At 43.9% G+C, this 16,879-nt stretch overlaps 1 long non-coding RNA gene across 1 annotated transcript; it reads right to left on the bottom strand.

Moving 5' to 3' along the window:
- Positions 1–1,186: 1,186 nt before the first annotated feature.
- LOC136399629 (uncharacterized) lies at positions 1,187–16,841 on the bottom strand. Its single transcript, XR_010750178.1, has 3 exons — positions 16,808–16,841; positions 3,773–3,827; positions 1,187–1,444 (listed from the first exon to the last, which is right to left on the bottom strand). It is a non-coding gene; the product is annotated as an uncharacterized lncRNA (long non-coding RNA).
- Positions 16,842–16,879: the final 38 nt, after the last annotated feature.

Raw genomic sequence — 16,879 nt, 5'->3', positions numbered from 1 at the left:
GGAGTTGTGACAGATGGATTGTTAACTCTGTGTGTTGGGCCTTTTATTGAAGACACTCAGCCAAAGAATGGTCATCTTAGGCAAAAGAAAAGACTGCAAATCTACCATTGCCATGGTATCTTATGGTGAGCGATGGACAGTTTGAAATTATTACAGAAAAAAAATGAACCCAGACCATTTTGCCTAGAGCTTTTGAACCACTTTTCCGTCCATTTTTTTTTTTCTTATTCTATTCATTATTTATTTATTTATTTATTTTTTTTTTTTTTTACAGAGACAGAGAGAGAGTCAGAGGGATAGACAGGGACAGACAGACAGGAACGGAGACAGATGAGAAGCATCAATCATTAGTTTTTCGTTGCATGTTGCGACTTCTTAGTTGTTCATTGATTGCTTTCTCATATGTGCCTTGACTGCGGGCCTTCAGCAGACTGAGTAACCCCTTGCTGGAGCCAGCAATACTGGGTCCAAGCTGGTGAGTTTTTGTTCAAGCCAGATGAGCCCATGCTCAAGCTGGCGACCTCGGGGTCTTGAACCTGGGTCCTTCAACATCCCAGTCCAACGTTCTATCCACTGCGCCATCGCCTGGTCAGGCTCTATTCATTATTAAGACCAAAGAATGCTCTTCTTTGCCTCTGAAAATGTTTTCCAGCATTAGTATATAAATTAAAACTGCCAGTATTGCCTGACCAGGCGGTGGCGCAGTGGATAGAGCATCGGACAGGGATGCGGAGGACCCAGGTTCGAGACCCCGAGGTCACCAGCTTGAGCGTGGGCACATCTGGTTTGAGCGAGGCTCACCAGCTTGCACCCAGGGTCGCTGGCTCGAGCAAGGGGTTACTTGGTCTGCTGTAGCCCCGCGGTCAGGGCACGTGTGGGAAAGCAATCGATGAACAACTAAGGTGTCGCAATGAAAAACTAATGATTGATGCTTCTCATCTCTCTCCATTCCTGTCTGTCTGTCCCTGTCTGTCCCTCTCTCTGACTCTCTCTCTGTCTCTGTAAAAAAAAAAAAAAATTAAAAAAATTTTAAAAAAAAACAACTGCCAGTATTCCCACAGACCCCCTGAACACAAGCTGTAATTGCTTCCAATCTGTCTGGCCCTGGAATTAAAAGATTTAGAAACTGGGTTAACTAGCATTTAATATTTTCATTAAATCGCAAAAACACAGGTTAAAAATACGGCTCTTCTAGATATTCCCCTAGAATATGGCGCTTTTTGGCATCTTAACTCTTTTTGAAATCCCTCTCCCTGCTCACACGATGAGCTGAATGGGCCTCAGACACAAGGGGTCAGCAGTGTTCTCAGGAGTTCACACTGGAGAGTCCACGCCATCACAAGGGGAGGGCCAGGGACGTTGAGGGGCTGGAGGCTGCCAGGGGCAGCTTCCTACTGTCACCTTCCCCTGGGGTGACCATGTTCCTCACAGCCTCATCGGTGGACTGCAATTAAAAATAAACCAGTAAAAATGTATTTTTTATAAAGGAGGCCAAGGAGAGTTACTGATTTTCATTTGAGTTTAAGAGGAATATAACGCTGGTAAGAAAGGGTTCTCTGTGAGATTAGGCCTCGACTATAGACCCTCCGCCCCCAACTTCTGGCAACTGTGGCCATGAACTTTTGAGGCCTTTCCACAAGAACCTCTAATTTTGTGTTATAGTCGTAATTTCAATACATGGTTTAAGAGCTTATATTCTCTTAATTATGTCTGTTTATACCAAAATGTCTTGGTAGGTGGGGTACTTTCTCTTGTTCCTGCTCAGTGTATTACATGGTGTTCTTAAGAGGAGATGAGTAGTTTTCAGGCCTGTCTGTAAACCTGGTTCTAGGCCTGGCGTTGTTCCCCCAGAGCTCATAAACCAAGCTAATTGGAAAACCCAAGCGGTTATCCTCAGTGATAATTAAAGAGGTAGGTAATTTAGGCAAAAGCAAATGTTTGGCCTGGATTAGATTATAACTGCTTGCCTTAGCCCTGATTTAATCATGGCTTTAGAAAATGTGCTTTTACTTCTTTTAAAAAAAAAGATAGCTTTGTTAGCATCTCCAATTTAACATACATCAGGTTTATTCCAGGTCTGGGTAAATTGTACCAGAGATTTGGTTTATGGCGCTTTGAGCATATACTCATTTATTTAAATACTTTGTGCAATATTTACTCACAAAAGGAGCAGTTGTACACTTGGAGCACACAGGTGAACTCGCAGCTCCTTAGCCTCAGCCTTGTGGCCTTTCTTTTCATCCTGCCAAAGGTATGAGTGGTCTGTTCCTCTGCAGGAGAGTATCGTGAGCAAGAGTCCACACAAAGGAGCTCATACAGATATACCTAAGTCTGCTCTGCATTCTCAGAAAGGGAAACGTGGGTTCTGTCTTTTACCTTGGGAGCATGGGGGAGAAATGAGTGACGTGAACATGTGCCCACTCACCTGGGAGTCTGCCTGGACCAGTCGCATCTTGCTCCTACCCAGCACTTATGACCTCCCACAGTGCTGTTCTTACCGGAGTGGGAGGTTGATTGTGCCAGGTTAATTTTGCTACAGTCAAAGCACTGGACAAATTATGTATATACTAGGCCCTTTTGGTTTGAAAAACTCAAAATGTGCTTCTCCCTAGTGAGAATTATATCTTGAAATTGAAGGGAAGGAAACATGTTTTGGAAAAATCTTAATGACAGCATGGGAGCAAGGAAAGGGTCCCTCTGCTGCCTGGTTGGGTTATGTCATTTATTCTTTCATCAGACATGTACTGAGTGCTGATACACACCAGACATATTAATTTCTTGGCTCTTTTTGTTAAATTTTCCAAAATGGATATTGGATGGAATCCTTTTTAAAAAAAATAAGATTCTTAAGTGTTTATACAGTGTGTCTGTAAAGTCACGGTGCACTTTTGACCGGTTACAGGAAAGCAACAAAAGACGATAGAAATGTGAAATCTGCACCAAATGAAAACCCTCCCAGTTTCTGTAGGATGATGTGGCAGCATGTGCACATGGGCAGATGATGACGTAACACCGTGTATACAGCAGAACAGCCCATGGCCATGCCAGTCGAGATGTGGACGGTACAGAGGAAAGTTCAGTGTGTTCTGTGGCTCGCTAAATTCGAATTCGTGATCAAAGTGCAACATGAATATCAGCTTCTTTATAATGAAGCACCACCACATAGGAATAACATTACTCGGTGGGATAAGCAGTTGAAGGAAACCAGCAGTTTGGTGGAGAAACCCCGTTCTGGTAGGCCATCAGTCAGTGACGAGTCTGTAGAGGCTATACGGGATAGCTACCTAAGGAGCCCTAAAAAATCTGTGCGTGAGCCCACATCGAACTGCACTGAATAGGTATGAAACTGGGAGAGTTTTCCTTTTATTTGGTGCAGATTTCACATTCTATTGTCTTTTGTTGCTTTCCTGTGACCGGTCAAAAGTGCACCATGACTTTACAGACACACTGTATAATTAATAGAGGTTTAGATATCTAGTTGCATCACCAAGAGGGTTATTTTACAATGATAAAGTTATGTTTTAAAATAGACCTAACAATAAAAAAAATCATTATAGTTAGCTGGGTCCTTGGAAACATTATTTCAGATGTGTAGATTGTAAAGAAATTTATGTTTGAAAATAATCCTGATCCATACAATTTGATCTAAGTGATCTCTTTCAACTAGACTTTTATCTCATCCTTTAACCAATCTTGTAAACTGTGTATCTCATTAAGATATTTGTGTTATTGCTTTGAAGAATACTAAATGGAGAGAAAGTTGGAATACTACTGTAGGGGAGGAAAAATATCTCTCCTGTACTTTTTTATATTCTTGGCTGAGACTCCTGTAACAAAAGACAGATTCATAAGAGAAAAGTATACACATTTATTTAATATAAGTTTTACATGACATGGGACCCTTCATAAGGAAATGAGTACCCAGAAACAATTAAACCTGAGTGTTTTTATGCTAGCTTTGATGAAGATTGGAAAGTCACGGAAAGATGTGATAGGACCAAGGCAAGCTAAAATGTAGTAAACAGAAAAACTTAACCTCTGTTTGTTCAGTTTCCTCTATAGATGCTCCTATCCTCCAGGTATTGGGAAGGCACCTCTCATGGGGGTTTTATGACCTGCTTCTGGGGAAAGTTGAAAGTCCTTCCTGCACCTGCCATTTCTCAAATTCATTAATCTTAAAATGTCAAGATGCCTGATTTTGGGGTAATGTATCCTAAACCCCATCATTTCATTTTTAGTTCTAATTATGCCATTCTCTTCTTTTTTTTATTAAGTGAGAGGCAGGAAGGCAGAGACAGACTCCTGCATGCACACTGACCGGATCCACCCAGCAAGCCAATACCAGGAAATGCTCTGCCCAGTGTGCTGGGCTGCAGCTCTGTTGCTCGGCAACCAAGCTATTTTAATGCCTGAGACTGAGGCCATGGAGTCATCCTCAGTGCCTGGGGCCAACTTTGCTCCAACCTTTTAAGCTATGGCTGCTGGAGGGATAAAGAGAGAGAGAAATAGGGGGGGGGGGAAGGGTAGAGAAGCAGATGGTCATTTCTGTGTGCCCTGACCAGTAATCAAAGCTGGGACTTCCACATGCTGAGCCAACATTCTACCGCTAAGCCAACCAGCCAGGGCATAATTCTGCCATTCTTATATTTAATTTTTATCCCATTTTGTCAAGTTACCTTCCAAATATTCCTGTAGATATTTTGTAAGGAATGGTTATTAACTGTATAAATTACTTTGAGACTACAGTATAAGAAACTATATAAAAGCTAAATAATATTATCTTTATGAAAATTATTTAAAACCTTAGCCTGATCGGTGGTGGCACAGGGGATAGAGCATCAACCTGAACACTGAGGGCCCTGGTTTGAAATCCTAAGGTTGCCTGCTAGAGCACGGCTTGAGCATGGGCTTGTTGTCTTGAGCATAGGCTTGCCAGCTTGAGCGCGGCGTGATCCCAAGGTCACTGGCTTGATGCCTAAGGTTGCTAGCTTGGCTTGAGCACCTCGATCAAGGGATGTATGAGAAGCAATCAATAAACAACTAAAGTGAAACGACTACGAATTGATGTTTCTCATCTCTCTCCTTACCCTCTCTCCCTGTCTCTTAAAAAAAATTTTTTTAATCTTAAAATGTACGTTTTAAGAACTAAATCAAATGGAGGCATTTTATTTGGTTTGACTAAAGAAAGATTGTGTTCATATTCTAGATATTTGAAGTAATGAGAAATAAAGATCATAAAAAAAAGATGATGTGGGAAAAAGCCCACAATTCCGTTACTCCTGTCTTTTCCTTTCTTAGAGGTGAGATAAATTTTTCTTACAATTTCCCTTAATGATGTAAGTTGTGTTAAAGAGATCATATAATAACCCAAGGCATGTTAATGAAAGAATGTTACTAGGTTTGTGGGAATTTGTGTGTTAATATTACAGTCTGTCTCCGCAAGGAATCATGAGCAGTGGAAATGGAAGGCAAATTAAACCTGGTTCCTTTATCTCTTCCAAACACTGCAGCTCCTTGAGCGGGCTGCTTCTGTCTCCTACTCTGAAAAGAAACTAAGTGGAAATTGCCTGCTCAAAGTTGTTTTAAAAAGTCCCAAGTGTCACCTGTGTGCTTTCTTAAGGACTCCCTCCTCTTTCCTATGAGCCTGCCTATCTTCTGCTCTTTCCTAAGAAAGCTTTTCTACTAGTTGGTGAAATAAGTGTCCCTTTCTTTTCTGTCTGTATTTAGCCACCAATTAGTAAGATGAGCAGATATGCCGCCATGCTGGGGCATGGAAGAAGCTGACACTACATGATGCCAGCTATGACTGCCTTTTTATCTTCCGGGAGAGGTCCTCAATAGGTTGGCCTGCCCCCTGGAGCCCGTAGCTATTTCTGTCTAACCACTCATTAAAGTCAATCTGAGATATTGCTGAAGCCTTTGGATTCTTTAAGTGAATTGCCTCCACTTGAATCAGCTAAAAATAGTTCACTTTTACTCCCCACAGGGCTGCCTCCAAGTTATATGAACTGTCCTCTCAGCTTCCGAACCACCAAAAGTATTGATGTCCACAGCAAGACTAGCTTTCATTAGAGACCCAGGACTGTTGCCATGAGTGCGTGCCTGACTGACTGCAAGGAGGGAAGAGGGGATGCACCCCAGTTAGAGCTGAGCCCAGCAGTGTCAGATGAGAAGTGAGGACTTTGGGCCTGAGTAAGCGGTTGCGCAGTGGTTAGAGTGTTGGTCTGGGACACAGAGGACCCAGGTTCGAAACCCCGAGGTCGCTGGCTTGAGCACAGGCTCATCTGGATTGAGCGTAGGGTTGCTGGCTTGAGTGTGCAATCATAGACATGACCCCATGGTCGCTGGCTTGAGCCCGAAGGTTGCTGGCTTGAGCAAGGGGTCACTGGTTCAGTTGGAGCGCCCCCTGTGAAGGCACATATGAGAAAGCAATTTGTACAACTAAGGCGCTACAACAAAGAATTGATGCTTCTCATCTCTCTCCCTTCCTGTCTGTCTGTGCCTATCTGTCCCTCTGTCTCTGTCGGTGAAAAAAAAAAGGAAGTGAGGACTTTGGGAAAAGTTTCTTTTCCCCTCAAATAATAGATTTTTTAAAATAATAAATTATATCTAAAAATTGATGAGAGTACATAGCAGTGGGCCAGACCCATCCAAATAAATTAAGTACCTGGTATGCCTTTCCATTTGGAAAATGTAGAGTTTCTAGATAACCTTGGGCAATGGGCAGAACAGTGAGCTTTTCTTTGCATGCTGGAGCCAGCCCTGACAGAAGGCAACTCATCTCATGTTTAGTCAGAAATAAGTAAAAAAGGATCAATTTGTTTCTTTTCTTTTTCTTTTTTTTTTTTTACAGAGACAGAAAGAGAGTCAGAGAGAGGGATAGATAGAGACAGACAGGAACGGAGAGAGATGAGAAGCATCAATTATCCATTTTTCGTTGCGACACCTTAGTTGTTCATGGATTGCTTTCTCATATGTGCCTTGACCGTGGGGCTATAGCTGACCGAGTAACCCCTTGCTCAAGCCAGCGATGTTGGGTCCAAGCTGCTGAGCTTTTTTGTTCAAATCAGATGAGCCCACGCTCAACCTGGCAACCTCGGGGTCTCGAACCTGGGTCCTCCACATCCCAGTCTGACGCTCTATCCACTGTGCCACCGCCTGGTCAGGCGATCCATTTGTTTCTTAAAACATAAAGCTGGCCCTGGCCGGTTGGCTCAGTGGTAGAGCGTCGGCCTGGCATGTGGGGGACCCGGATTCGATTCCCGTCCAGGGCACATAGGAGAAGCGCCCATTTGCTTCTCCACCCCCCCCTTCCTTCCTCTCTGTCTCTCTCTTCCCCTCCCGCAGCCATGGCTCCATTGGAGCAAAGATGGCCCGGGCGCTGGGTATGGCTCCTTGGCCTCTGCCCCAGGCGCTAGAGTGGCTCTGGTCGCAGCAGAGCAACGCCCTGGAGGGGCAGAGCATAGCCCCCTGGTGGGCAGAGCGTCGCCCACTGGTGGGCGTGCTGGGTGGATCCCTGTCGGGCGCATGCGGGAGTCTGTCTGACTGTCTCTCCCCGTTTCCAGCTTCAGAAAAATACAAAAACAAACAAACAAACAAAACATAAAGCCATTCATTGTTACAGCATGTGTTTCTGATCACCTGCAAATCATACATAAGCAGCATCCACAGGCTCAGTGAAAAAATTGGGGTTTAAGACCCTAAACTTTTGTAAATGACCAAAGTAATTCTAGGCTGGTAATATTTTTTTTCCATAATATTTTATTGATTGGTTTTAGAGAGGACAAGAGAGAAAGAAACATCAATTTGTTTCTATATATGCCCTGACAAGGGATCGAACCCACAGGATGATGCTTTAACCAACGGAGCCCTGGCCAGGGAAGGCTGGTAATATTATACCAGTTTTATATCCCATCTGTTATAGCCTTTGGGGAAAATTAAAGCTCTTGCTTGGGAGCTAAAATAAAGTAAAGTGGCTCAGGATGAGGAAAGCAGTAGACTACCATTTATTTAGTTCCTGTCAGAATTGAAAATGCCTTGATCATAGCTGCTTTGATATATTTGAGTGTTGCTCAACAAATATTTATTCACACCTCCCTCCCTTGGGGTGGAATATACTTCCTTATCCCACTGCTTAGGGTCTGGCTATGAAACTGGATTTGGTTAATGGAATGTTTCTGTATGACTCCTGGAGAGATCTTCAGTGTGCTTCCACAGTTTGCTTGGTGCTCTGATCTTCTGCCATTCATCATAAGAGAAATATGCCCTGTGTAGCCTCAGGTCCAAAGTTAATGAGGGCACACCGGGAATGGACTTGATTCCAATCTTTAGCTAAACCCTGCTGATCCCAGTTTAACACAGCAGAGTCATCATCAACCCATAGCTTGAAGTAGACCCACATTAGACAATTTATAGATACCTGAGAAAAAACAAACAAACCAAATGTTTGTTTAAACCATTGAGTTTCGAGGTGGTTTGTTACCCAGCAATAGCTGACTAATAGACTATTCTTGTTCCATTTTAGTCCTGTCTCCATACTAAAGCCATAGTCATCTATAATATTTAATTTGTTTTTAAATTTTTATTTATTTATTTATTTTTTACAGAGACAGAGAGTGAGTCAGAGAGAGGGATAGACAGGGACAAACAGGAAAGGAGAGAGATGAGAAGCATCAATCATTAGTTTTTTTTGTTTTTTGTTTTTGTTTTTGTTTTACAGAGACAGAGAGTGAGTCAGAGAGAAGGATAGACAGGAACAGACAGACAGGAATGGAGAGATGAGAAGCATCAATCATTAGTTTTTCATTGCGTGTTGCAACACCTTAGTTGTTCATTGATTGCTTTCTCATATGTGCCTTGACCGCGGGCTTTCAGCAGACCGAGTAACCTCTTGCTGGAGCCAGCAACCTTGGGTTCAAGCTGGTGGGCTTTTTTGCTCAAACCAGATGAGCCCGCGCTCAAGCTGGCAACCTCGGGGTCTTGAACCTGGATCCTTCCGCATTTCAGTCTGATGCTCTATCCACTGCGCCACTGCCTGGTCAGGCTCAATCATTAGTTTTTCATTGCGCGTTGCAACACCTTAGTTGTTCATTGACTGCTCTCTCACATGTGCCTTGACCACGGGCCTTCAGCAGATCGAGTAACCCCTTGCTGGAGCCAGCGACCCTGGGTTCAAGCTGGTGGGTTTTTTCCTCAAATCAGACGAGCCGGCACTCAAGCTGGTGACCTCGGGGTCCCGAACCCGGGTCCTCTGCATCGCAGTCCGATGCTCTATCCACTGCACCACCGCCTGGTCAGGCTATAATATTTAAATACAAATACAACCATGTCACATCCTTGCTTAAACCTTTCAAGAGAGCACAGAGAAGAAAATTGGATGGACAGAGTTACATTTTGAGTTTTGATGTCCTTACTGCGTATAAATAAGAAAGATGCATCTTTTTAAGATTTTATTTATAGATTTTTACAGAGAGAAGAGCAGAGGGGTGGGGAGCGAGATGCATCAACGCACAGTTGCTTCACTCTAGCTCAGGGGTCTCCAAGCCACGGCCCCATGGGCCACATGCGGCCCCCTGAGGCCATTTATCCGGCCCCCACTGCACTTCCAGAAGGGCCACCTCTTTCATTGGTGGTCAGTGAGAGGAGCACAGGATGCATCCGCACCCTGTGCTCCTGGAGTACTGTATGTGGTGGCACCACAAAGTGCGGCATTGCTCACGTACAGTACTACTTCTGGTGACGTGGGACGCAGGCATCATGGCTCCTGAAGCACGTCATATCACTTGTTACGGCTAGCAGTGACAAATATGGAACCGGACATTGACCATCTCATTAGCCAAAAGCAGGCCCATAGTTCCCATTGAAATACTGGCCAGTTTGTTGATTTAAATTTACTTGTTCTTTATTTTAAATACTGTATTTGTTCCCATTTTTTGTTGTTGTTGTTGTTGTTTTTTTTACTTTAAAATAAGATATGTGCAGTGTGCATAGGGATTTGTTCATAGTTTTTTTTATAGTCCGGCCCTCCAGCAGTCTGAGGGACAGTGAACTGGCCCCCTGTGTAAAAAGTTTGGGGACCCCTGCTCTAGCTGTTCATTGGTTGCTTGTCATATGCGCCTTGACTTGGCAAGCCCAGGGTTTCAAACCCGCCACGTCAGCATTCCAGGTTGCTGCTCTGTCCACTGTGCCACCACAGGTCAGGTGAAACATACATCTTAAGAGGAGACTTGGGTCACAGCCTCAGGATTCACTGGAACCTATGAAGACCTGACAGCCTTCTTATGTCCCCCCACCACCACACACACACGTACACACACACATGCCACTCCAGAAGGGAGCTTGTGGAAACCATTTCATTTTCTTATTCCAGTTTATCAGCTGTGCACACAAACGTAACCTAATTTTTTTCTTTTTTTTTAAGGGAAAATAAATGGTAGAGAATTTTGAAAAATTCTTTAGCTATTAAGTACCTTGGTCTATTTCCCTTGGCTCTCTAGCTTGTGCTAATTAAAAAGATTTCATCAGAGGATCCTAGAGTGCTGCCCGTGTTGGCTCTCGTGTTCTTTGCTTAAATAATTAATAGTCATTACTGTCTGTTATGCAGTGTGTGGGAGAAGAGTGAGTAATCTGGGATCCCAGGACATTTGCACCATGCCTGTCCCCTTTGCATAAGCTTTCATGTGAGGCTCTTCATTAGCTGGCACCAGAGTGTAGATCTTCTGCCTTCAGCCTTTAGTGTTTATTAACTATAAAAAAAAAAAAAAAGAGCTCCAGCTGATTCACCAGCTGGGGGCAAATACTGCTGATGGGAAGTAATTTCCCGGAAGAACAGTAATGAAGAAAGTGAGGGGAGGAGATGGAGGGAAGACCAAACCACAAAGTTCATTTAGATTGAGCAATCTCTGCGGGACCAAAATGCAAACTCCTAAGTGTTTGTCACATTACTGCAAAGCCAGACCTCACTCTTACAACTAGCAAAGGATTTAAGAAAACACATAACTAAACACTTGAATGTTAAACAGGGAGGCTTATAGTCTCAGGTAGATTTCAAAATTTTCTATTCTTAAAACAGTGAAGGGTGTGCCTGACCTGTGGTGGCACAGTGGATAAAGCGTCGACCTGGAATGCTGAGGTCACCAGTTTGAAACCCCCAGCCTGCCTGGTCAAGCAAGGCACATACGAGCAAGAACTGAGTTGATGCTTCCTGTTCCTTCCTGCTTTCTATCTCTCTCTAAAAGTCAATAAATAAAATCTTAAAACAACAAAAACACAACAACAGTGAAGGGTAGGAACAAAGCTACGAATATTTAACAGTTACAGGTCCCACTACTTGTTTGCAACAAATTACTGGGCAGTTTGTAATTCGGCAGGGGTGGAAGGAATCGTGAGGGATGATTTCTTGGTCTCACCTGATAACACTGCAGCACCCAGAGATACAAAATGCACTGGTCAGTGCCGGGGGAGGACGGCTGTTGACCATTTATTCCCAGAGAGTCGAGGCTCTTTGTGTTTCGGGATGGTAATTTTTTAAACTTAATTGGATGATAACAAGTAGGAAAAAATGGAGATAAACAGACTACTATGCTTAAAGCCTAATAAACTGAGTATCTGGATCCAAATTGAGGTCTTATGTTGGTTTGTCTTTACTAAGTGATTAGAATGTTGGAGACTGTACAGACAGAATACTCTTATAAGACATGTTGGTCTACTAGATCCCTCAGCCAAAGAAATGAATAATTATTTGTTCATACAGTTCCTAGGGGCAGTACAAGCGGGATTCTGGGATGTGGGGAGGATCCGCCCATCAGAGGCTGTAGAAGCCAACACTTCGGGGACAGGTTGACAGAGAGCCAGATGTTCACAGCTGCACATACCCTACACATGACACAAAATACGTATATTTACTGATCTACAAAATGCTTTCATCATGTTTAATAATTCCTTATTATCTGCAAAGTAAAATTAGATGACAAGTTATTTGCCAAGGCGAAACACAGGAGACCGGCCTGTGACATGGCACACTTTGTTTCCTGTGCACTTAGCCTCCTTATCACTGTCCTCAGAGAAGACAGAGCTGTACCTAATGTAAACAGGGTGACAGACATAGGGTCCAAAGCAGAAAATATTATTTTCTTTCTATATTACTGGAAATTATTAATGTTTAAAATTTGGTGGCACAGTGGATAAAGCATTGACCTGGAATGTTGAGGTCAGTGGTTCGAAACTTCTGGCTTGCTTGGTAAAGGCACAAATGGGAGTTGATGTTTCCTGTTTTGTTTGGTCTTCAAACTAAAAAGAATTGGTTCTCATTTTCCTTTACTAAAAAATTTCTTTTTGTTCAGTTGCCAAGTCTCTTCTTTTTCTCCCATTCTTACCTAGCATCTGTTCAACTCCTAGGCAGGAAGGCCATCGTATTGCCATAAATGCTCCAAAATATACTGCTTACAAAAATTAGGGGATATTTCAAAGTTAATATGAAGTGATAAAAAAAAGAAGCACTTGACTTTTTTTAATTAAACAAGAACATCTGCCTGACCAGGCGGTGGTGCAGTGGATGGAGCGTCGGACTGGGATGCAGAGGACCCACATTCGAGACCCCAAGGTCGCCAGCTTGAGCGCCGGCTCATCTGGTTTGAGCAAGGCTCGCCAGCTTGGACCCAGGGTCACTGGCTCAAGCAGGGGGTTACTCGGTCTGCTAAAGGCCCACGGTCAGGGCACATATGAGAAAGCAATCAATGAACAACCAAGGTGTTGCAACGAAAAACTGATGATTGATGTTTCTCATCTCTCTCTGTTCCTGTCTGTCTGTCCCTATCTGTCCCTCTCTCTGACTCTCTCTCTCTGTTTCTGTAAAAAAAAACCCAAACCAAAACAAACAAAAGAACATCAGAAAAGCAAACAACAAGTCAAAGAAGTTGTTTGATTATGCAAATGAATGCAAAACCAACTTTTATTTCATTGGTGAGAAAGCACTGTACAAAAAGGCTGAAAGTACTGGAGTATCTGCACGGTCCCTGATCCCCTAATTTTTGTGAGCAGTGTAGCTCTCCTTCCCACAGCCTTCTGAGGCTCCACCATTGCTTCCTCATGGCCTGAAATTTTTACTGTTGATAGCATTGGTGTTGGGGATGTAGGAGTGGCTTTCCAATAGGTGGAAAGTCCGGGGTGCAGTAATTATACATTATTCATGCCACAATATTATTCACGCATCTGCATGTGCCAGCTACTATGCTAGGTAGGAGTGGTTCACAGTGACATCCTTGCCTTCCTGGAATTTATGGCCATGCTGGGACTGGATCTAGCCTAGGTTAAGAAAAATCTTTTTGAAGAAGACCAAAGGAGACCAAATATTCAGTCAGGTGAAGGGGAGAGAGGTGGGAGAAATTGAGCCGCAGAGGCAGAGGGAACTGCACACTCACAAGCCTCAAAGCACAAAGAAATACCTTGTGATTAAGCAATAGGGAGAAGGCCTGTGTGTACCTGGCGCCCAGTCAGCAAGGGTGGTTCAAGGTCGAGGTGGACCCAGACGATGCAGGGTCTTGTCACCACGCAAAGGATTTTGAACTTTATCATGAGAAGAAAGAGAATTCGTTGAACAGCAGCAGTCTGACAGCATCAATACATTTTAAGAAGATTCTTCTGGCTGTGTGGGTAATGGGTTGGAAGTGGTAGGGAAAACTTGAATGAGAGAGCACTTGGAAGTTATTGCTGGAGTCAAGGTGAGAGCTGATGATAGGCTAAACTGGGACAGAGAAGTGGAGATGGTGGGAAGTGGGGAGATTCAAGGTATGGTTTGGGGTGGAAACAGCATGGACTGGATATGAGAGGTAAAGGGAAGAGTAGTGTCAAGGATACTCTTAAGTTTCCTCTGTAAGCAAGGGGGTGGAGCAGTGCCAGTTCCTGAAGTGGGGAGCACCAGCAGAGAAGGAGATCTGGGGACCTATGACCTATGAGATCGTGTAAGCAAAGCTGTGCAAGGTCTACTGAAACCATGGACCAAGCTGTTAGAGGTCTCCCTCTTTTTCTCTCCCTTTCCCCTTCCCTCCCTCCAAATTTTTGTTTCTGTTCAGTAACATTGTCTCAGAATTTTCTGTGTGGTGGGTAGAGGATGATACTAATACTTTTGAGGTCACATCCTTACAGTTCTTGATCCAATAGGAAATACAGAACTTCCCTTCATTCCTAATTCAGAAAGTTTCAGGGAAGAACTCTGCTAGGCTTAGCTCAGGTCATATCCTATTTAGCCAATAGCCAAGAGAATGCAGCACTTGGATTGGTCCAGCTTGAGACCCATGTCTTTCCTGTTTGTATTTGGGTGTTGTTGCTTTGTAGAGAGGAGAGGAGAGACACTATAGTGGTCGTCAACACCTCTGGAGGGCAGAAAGTGGGGAGGATCAGTTCCCCAAGGAGAAGAGATGGTCTGGGCTGTCCTATCTAACAGATGTTTCCTATCTCTTAAGCCTTCAGCGTTTCACTTTAAGACCCTACAGCTGGATGGAGCCTGAGTTAATCTTCAAGTAATACTGCCATGTAGAAATGCAGAGTTTATCAACTCTGAGCTCATGGGGTAGTTGAAGCACTGGCTCTGTTGATAAACTTATAATTTTGAACTATAAAAACAATATATTTATAAAACTTTGGCAATAATGAAAAGCATCCGTTCCACACTGACACATTTTCATTTTATGCATTCCTTACCCCCTTCCTCCTAAAGAATATATCTTTTTAAAAAACATATTTTATACATTGTGTCTTGAATAGCAAGTGACTTGTTCAAAATTTTTTTTTTTTTTTGTATTTTTCTGAAGCTGGAAATGGGAAGGCAGTCAGACAGACTCCCGCATGTGCCCGACTGGGATCCACCTGGCACGCCCACCAGGGGGCGATGCTCTGCCCCTCCGGGGCATAGCTCTGTGGAGACCAGAGTCACTCGAGCGCCTGGGGCAGAGGCCAAGGAGCCATCCCCAGCGCCCAGGCCATCTTTGCTCCAATGGAGCCTCACTGTGGGAGGGGAAGAGAGAGACAGAGAGGAAGGAGAGGGGGAGGGGTGGAGAGGCAGATGGGCGCCTCTCCTGTGTGCCCTGGCCGGGAATAGAACCCAGGACTTCTGCACGCCAGGCCGACGCTCTACCACTGAGCCAACCGGCCAGGGCCGACTTGTTCAATTTTAATTCATCCATTTAAATATCAATATTTACATAAAAATAATTTGAATGTGTACTTTTTTTTTGCATTAGTGTTCTCTAGAAAACTTGAAGGGTTAGCTGGTATAATGTATTGGCCAATATTGGTTCAACTCTTTCTATGGGTATGGTAGTCTGAACACTGATGGGTATACAGACATGATTAAAATCTATTTCTAGCCTTTCTGAATTCATAATTTTGTGACTTGATAAGATTAAAATAGTCCTTGATTGTAACTACAATACAGTGTTAAATTAAAAGAGTAATCTGGACATTTCAGCATATGAACACAATAAAGTAAAAAAAGAAGTATTTTGTATCTTCCTTTTAAAAAATGTTTTTATTGATTGATTTTTTAGAGAGAGGAAGGGAGAAATAAACATCATTTGGTTGTTCTATTTATTTATGCATTGATTGGTTGATTCTTGTATATGCCACTGGGGATCCAACCTGCAACGTTGGTATATGAGGGCGATGCTCTAACCAACTGAGTACCCAGCCAGGGCTCTCGTATCTTTCTTGCATATGGAAGAGGAAGAAATGTTGAAGGAGTGTAAGAGAATGGGACAGAAAAGGGTGAAACGAAAAGGTCGGGCAAGAGGGGCAGCAGAGCTTTTAAATTGCGGTTAGTGTCACATCATGTAACTATTAAGTTAGAATGTTGAAAATGAAATCACAGTTAAATACACGCCTCTCTTTAAAAAGTAGGGTGGGTGAGCCTGACTAGGCAGTGGCGCAGTGGAGAGAGCGTTGGACTGGGATGCTGAAGACCCAGGTTCGAGACCCTGAGGTCGCCGGCTTGAGCGCGGGCTCATCTGGTTTGAGCAAAAGCTCACCAGCTTGGACCAGCAAGGGGTTACTCGGTCTGCTGAAGGCCCGTGGTCAAGGCACATATGAGAAAGCAATCAATGAACAACTAAGGTGTCGCAATGCACAACGAAAAACTAATGATTGATGCTTCTTATCTCTCCATTCCTGTCTGTTTGTCCCTGTCTATCCCTCTCTCTGACTCTGTCTCTGAAAAAAAAAAAAAAAGTAGGGTGGGTAATCAAAACAACTCACATTTTGCCTTTAAAGAGCTGTTTCTCTTCATACTCTCTCCAAAGAGCCAGATAGCAGAGTCAGACTTTCTATAGAAACATTTTAATCATGGAAACCTTTCCCCCAGAAAAATGCACTCATTAGTATTAGAAAAACACACGATACTGTAAGTTTAACGCTCTTTGGACTCCGTGGACCTCAGGTTAGACAGGCCCCCAGTTCAAAAGCGGGCCTAACCAGCTCCGAGACTCAGGAAGACCACGCCTCTAAATGTCTTGCAACCTCGTCCATTCGGATTTTTTCAGCAGTCCTGGGTAAACCGGTCTCACCAAGGATTCCGCGCCGTCTGGCAGCTCCCATTTTTAAACACAGACCCGTGTGTGGGAGAGGCCATTATTTTTACCAGATCACTGCTCCTAAAGCAGCGAGGGACAAGCAAAGTTGCTGTACCTCAACGATAGCTCCAACCTTAACCTGGGCTCCGCCTTCAGGCCGCCTCCTCCTCAGGGCCTCCGCCCCTTGTCCCCGGCCCACCTCCGGTCCCGCCCCTCCCCTTTGCTCTGAGTGCGGCTCGGCCACTTACCAGCAATCCTGTTCCGCCATTCCGTAGCCCCGCCCCGGGGCCATGGCCTCGCCCCTTGCTCGAAGCGTCCAA

Source organism: Saccopteryx leptura, chromosome 3 (assembly GCF_036850995.1).
Source record: "Saccopteryx leptura isolate mSacLep1 chromosome 3, mSacLep1_pri_phased_curated, whole genome shotgun sequence".
NCBI classification, from domain to species: Eukaryota; Metazoa; Chordata; class Mammalia; order Chiroptera; family Emballonuridae; genus Saccopteryx; species Saccopteryx leptura.
Note: the sequence above shows the minus strand (reverse complement) of the source record. Positions and strands in the feature narration are given on the sequence as shown.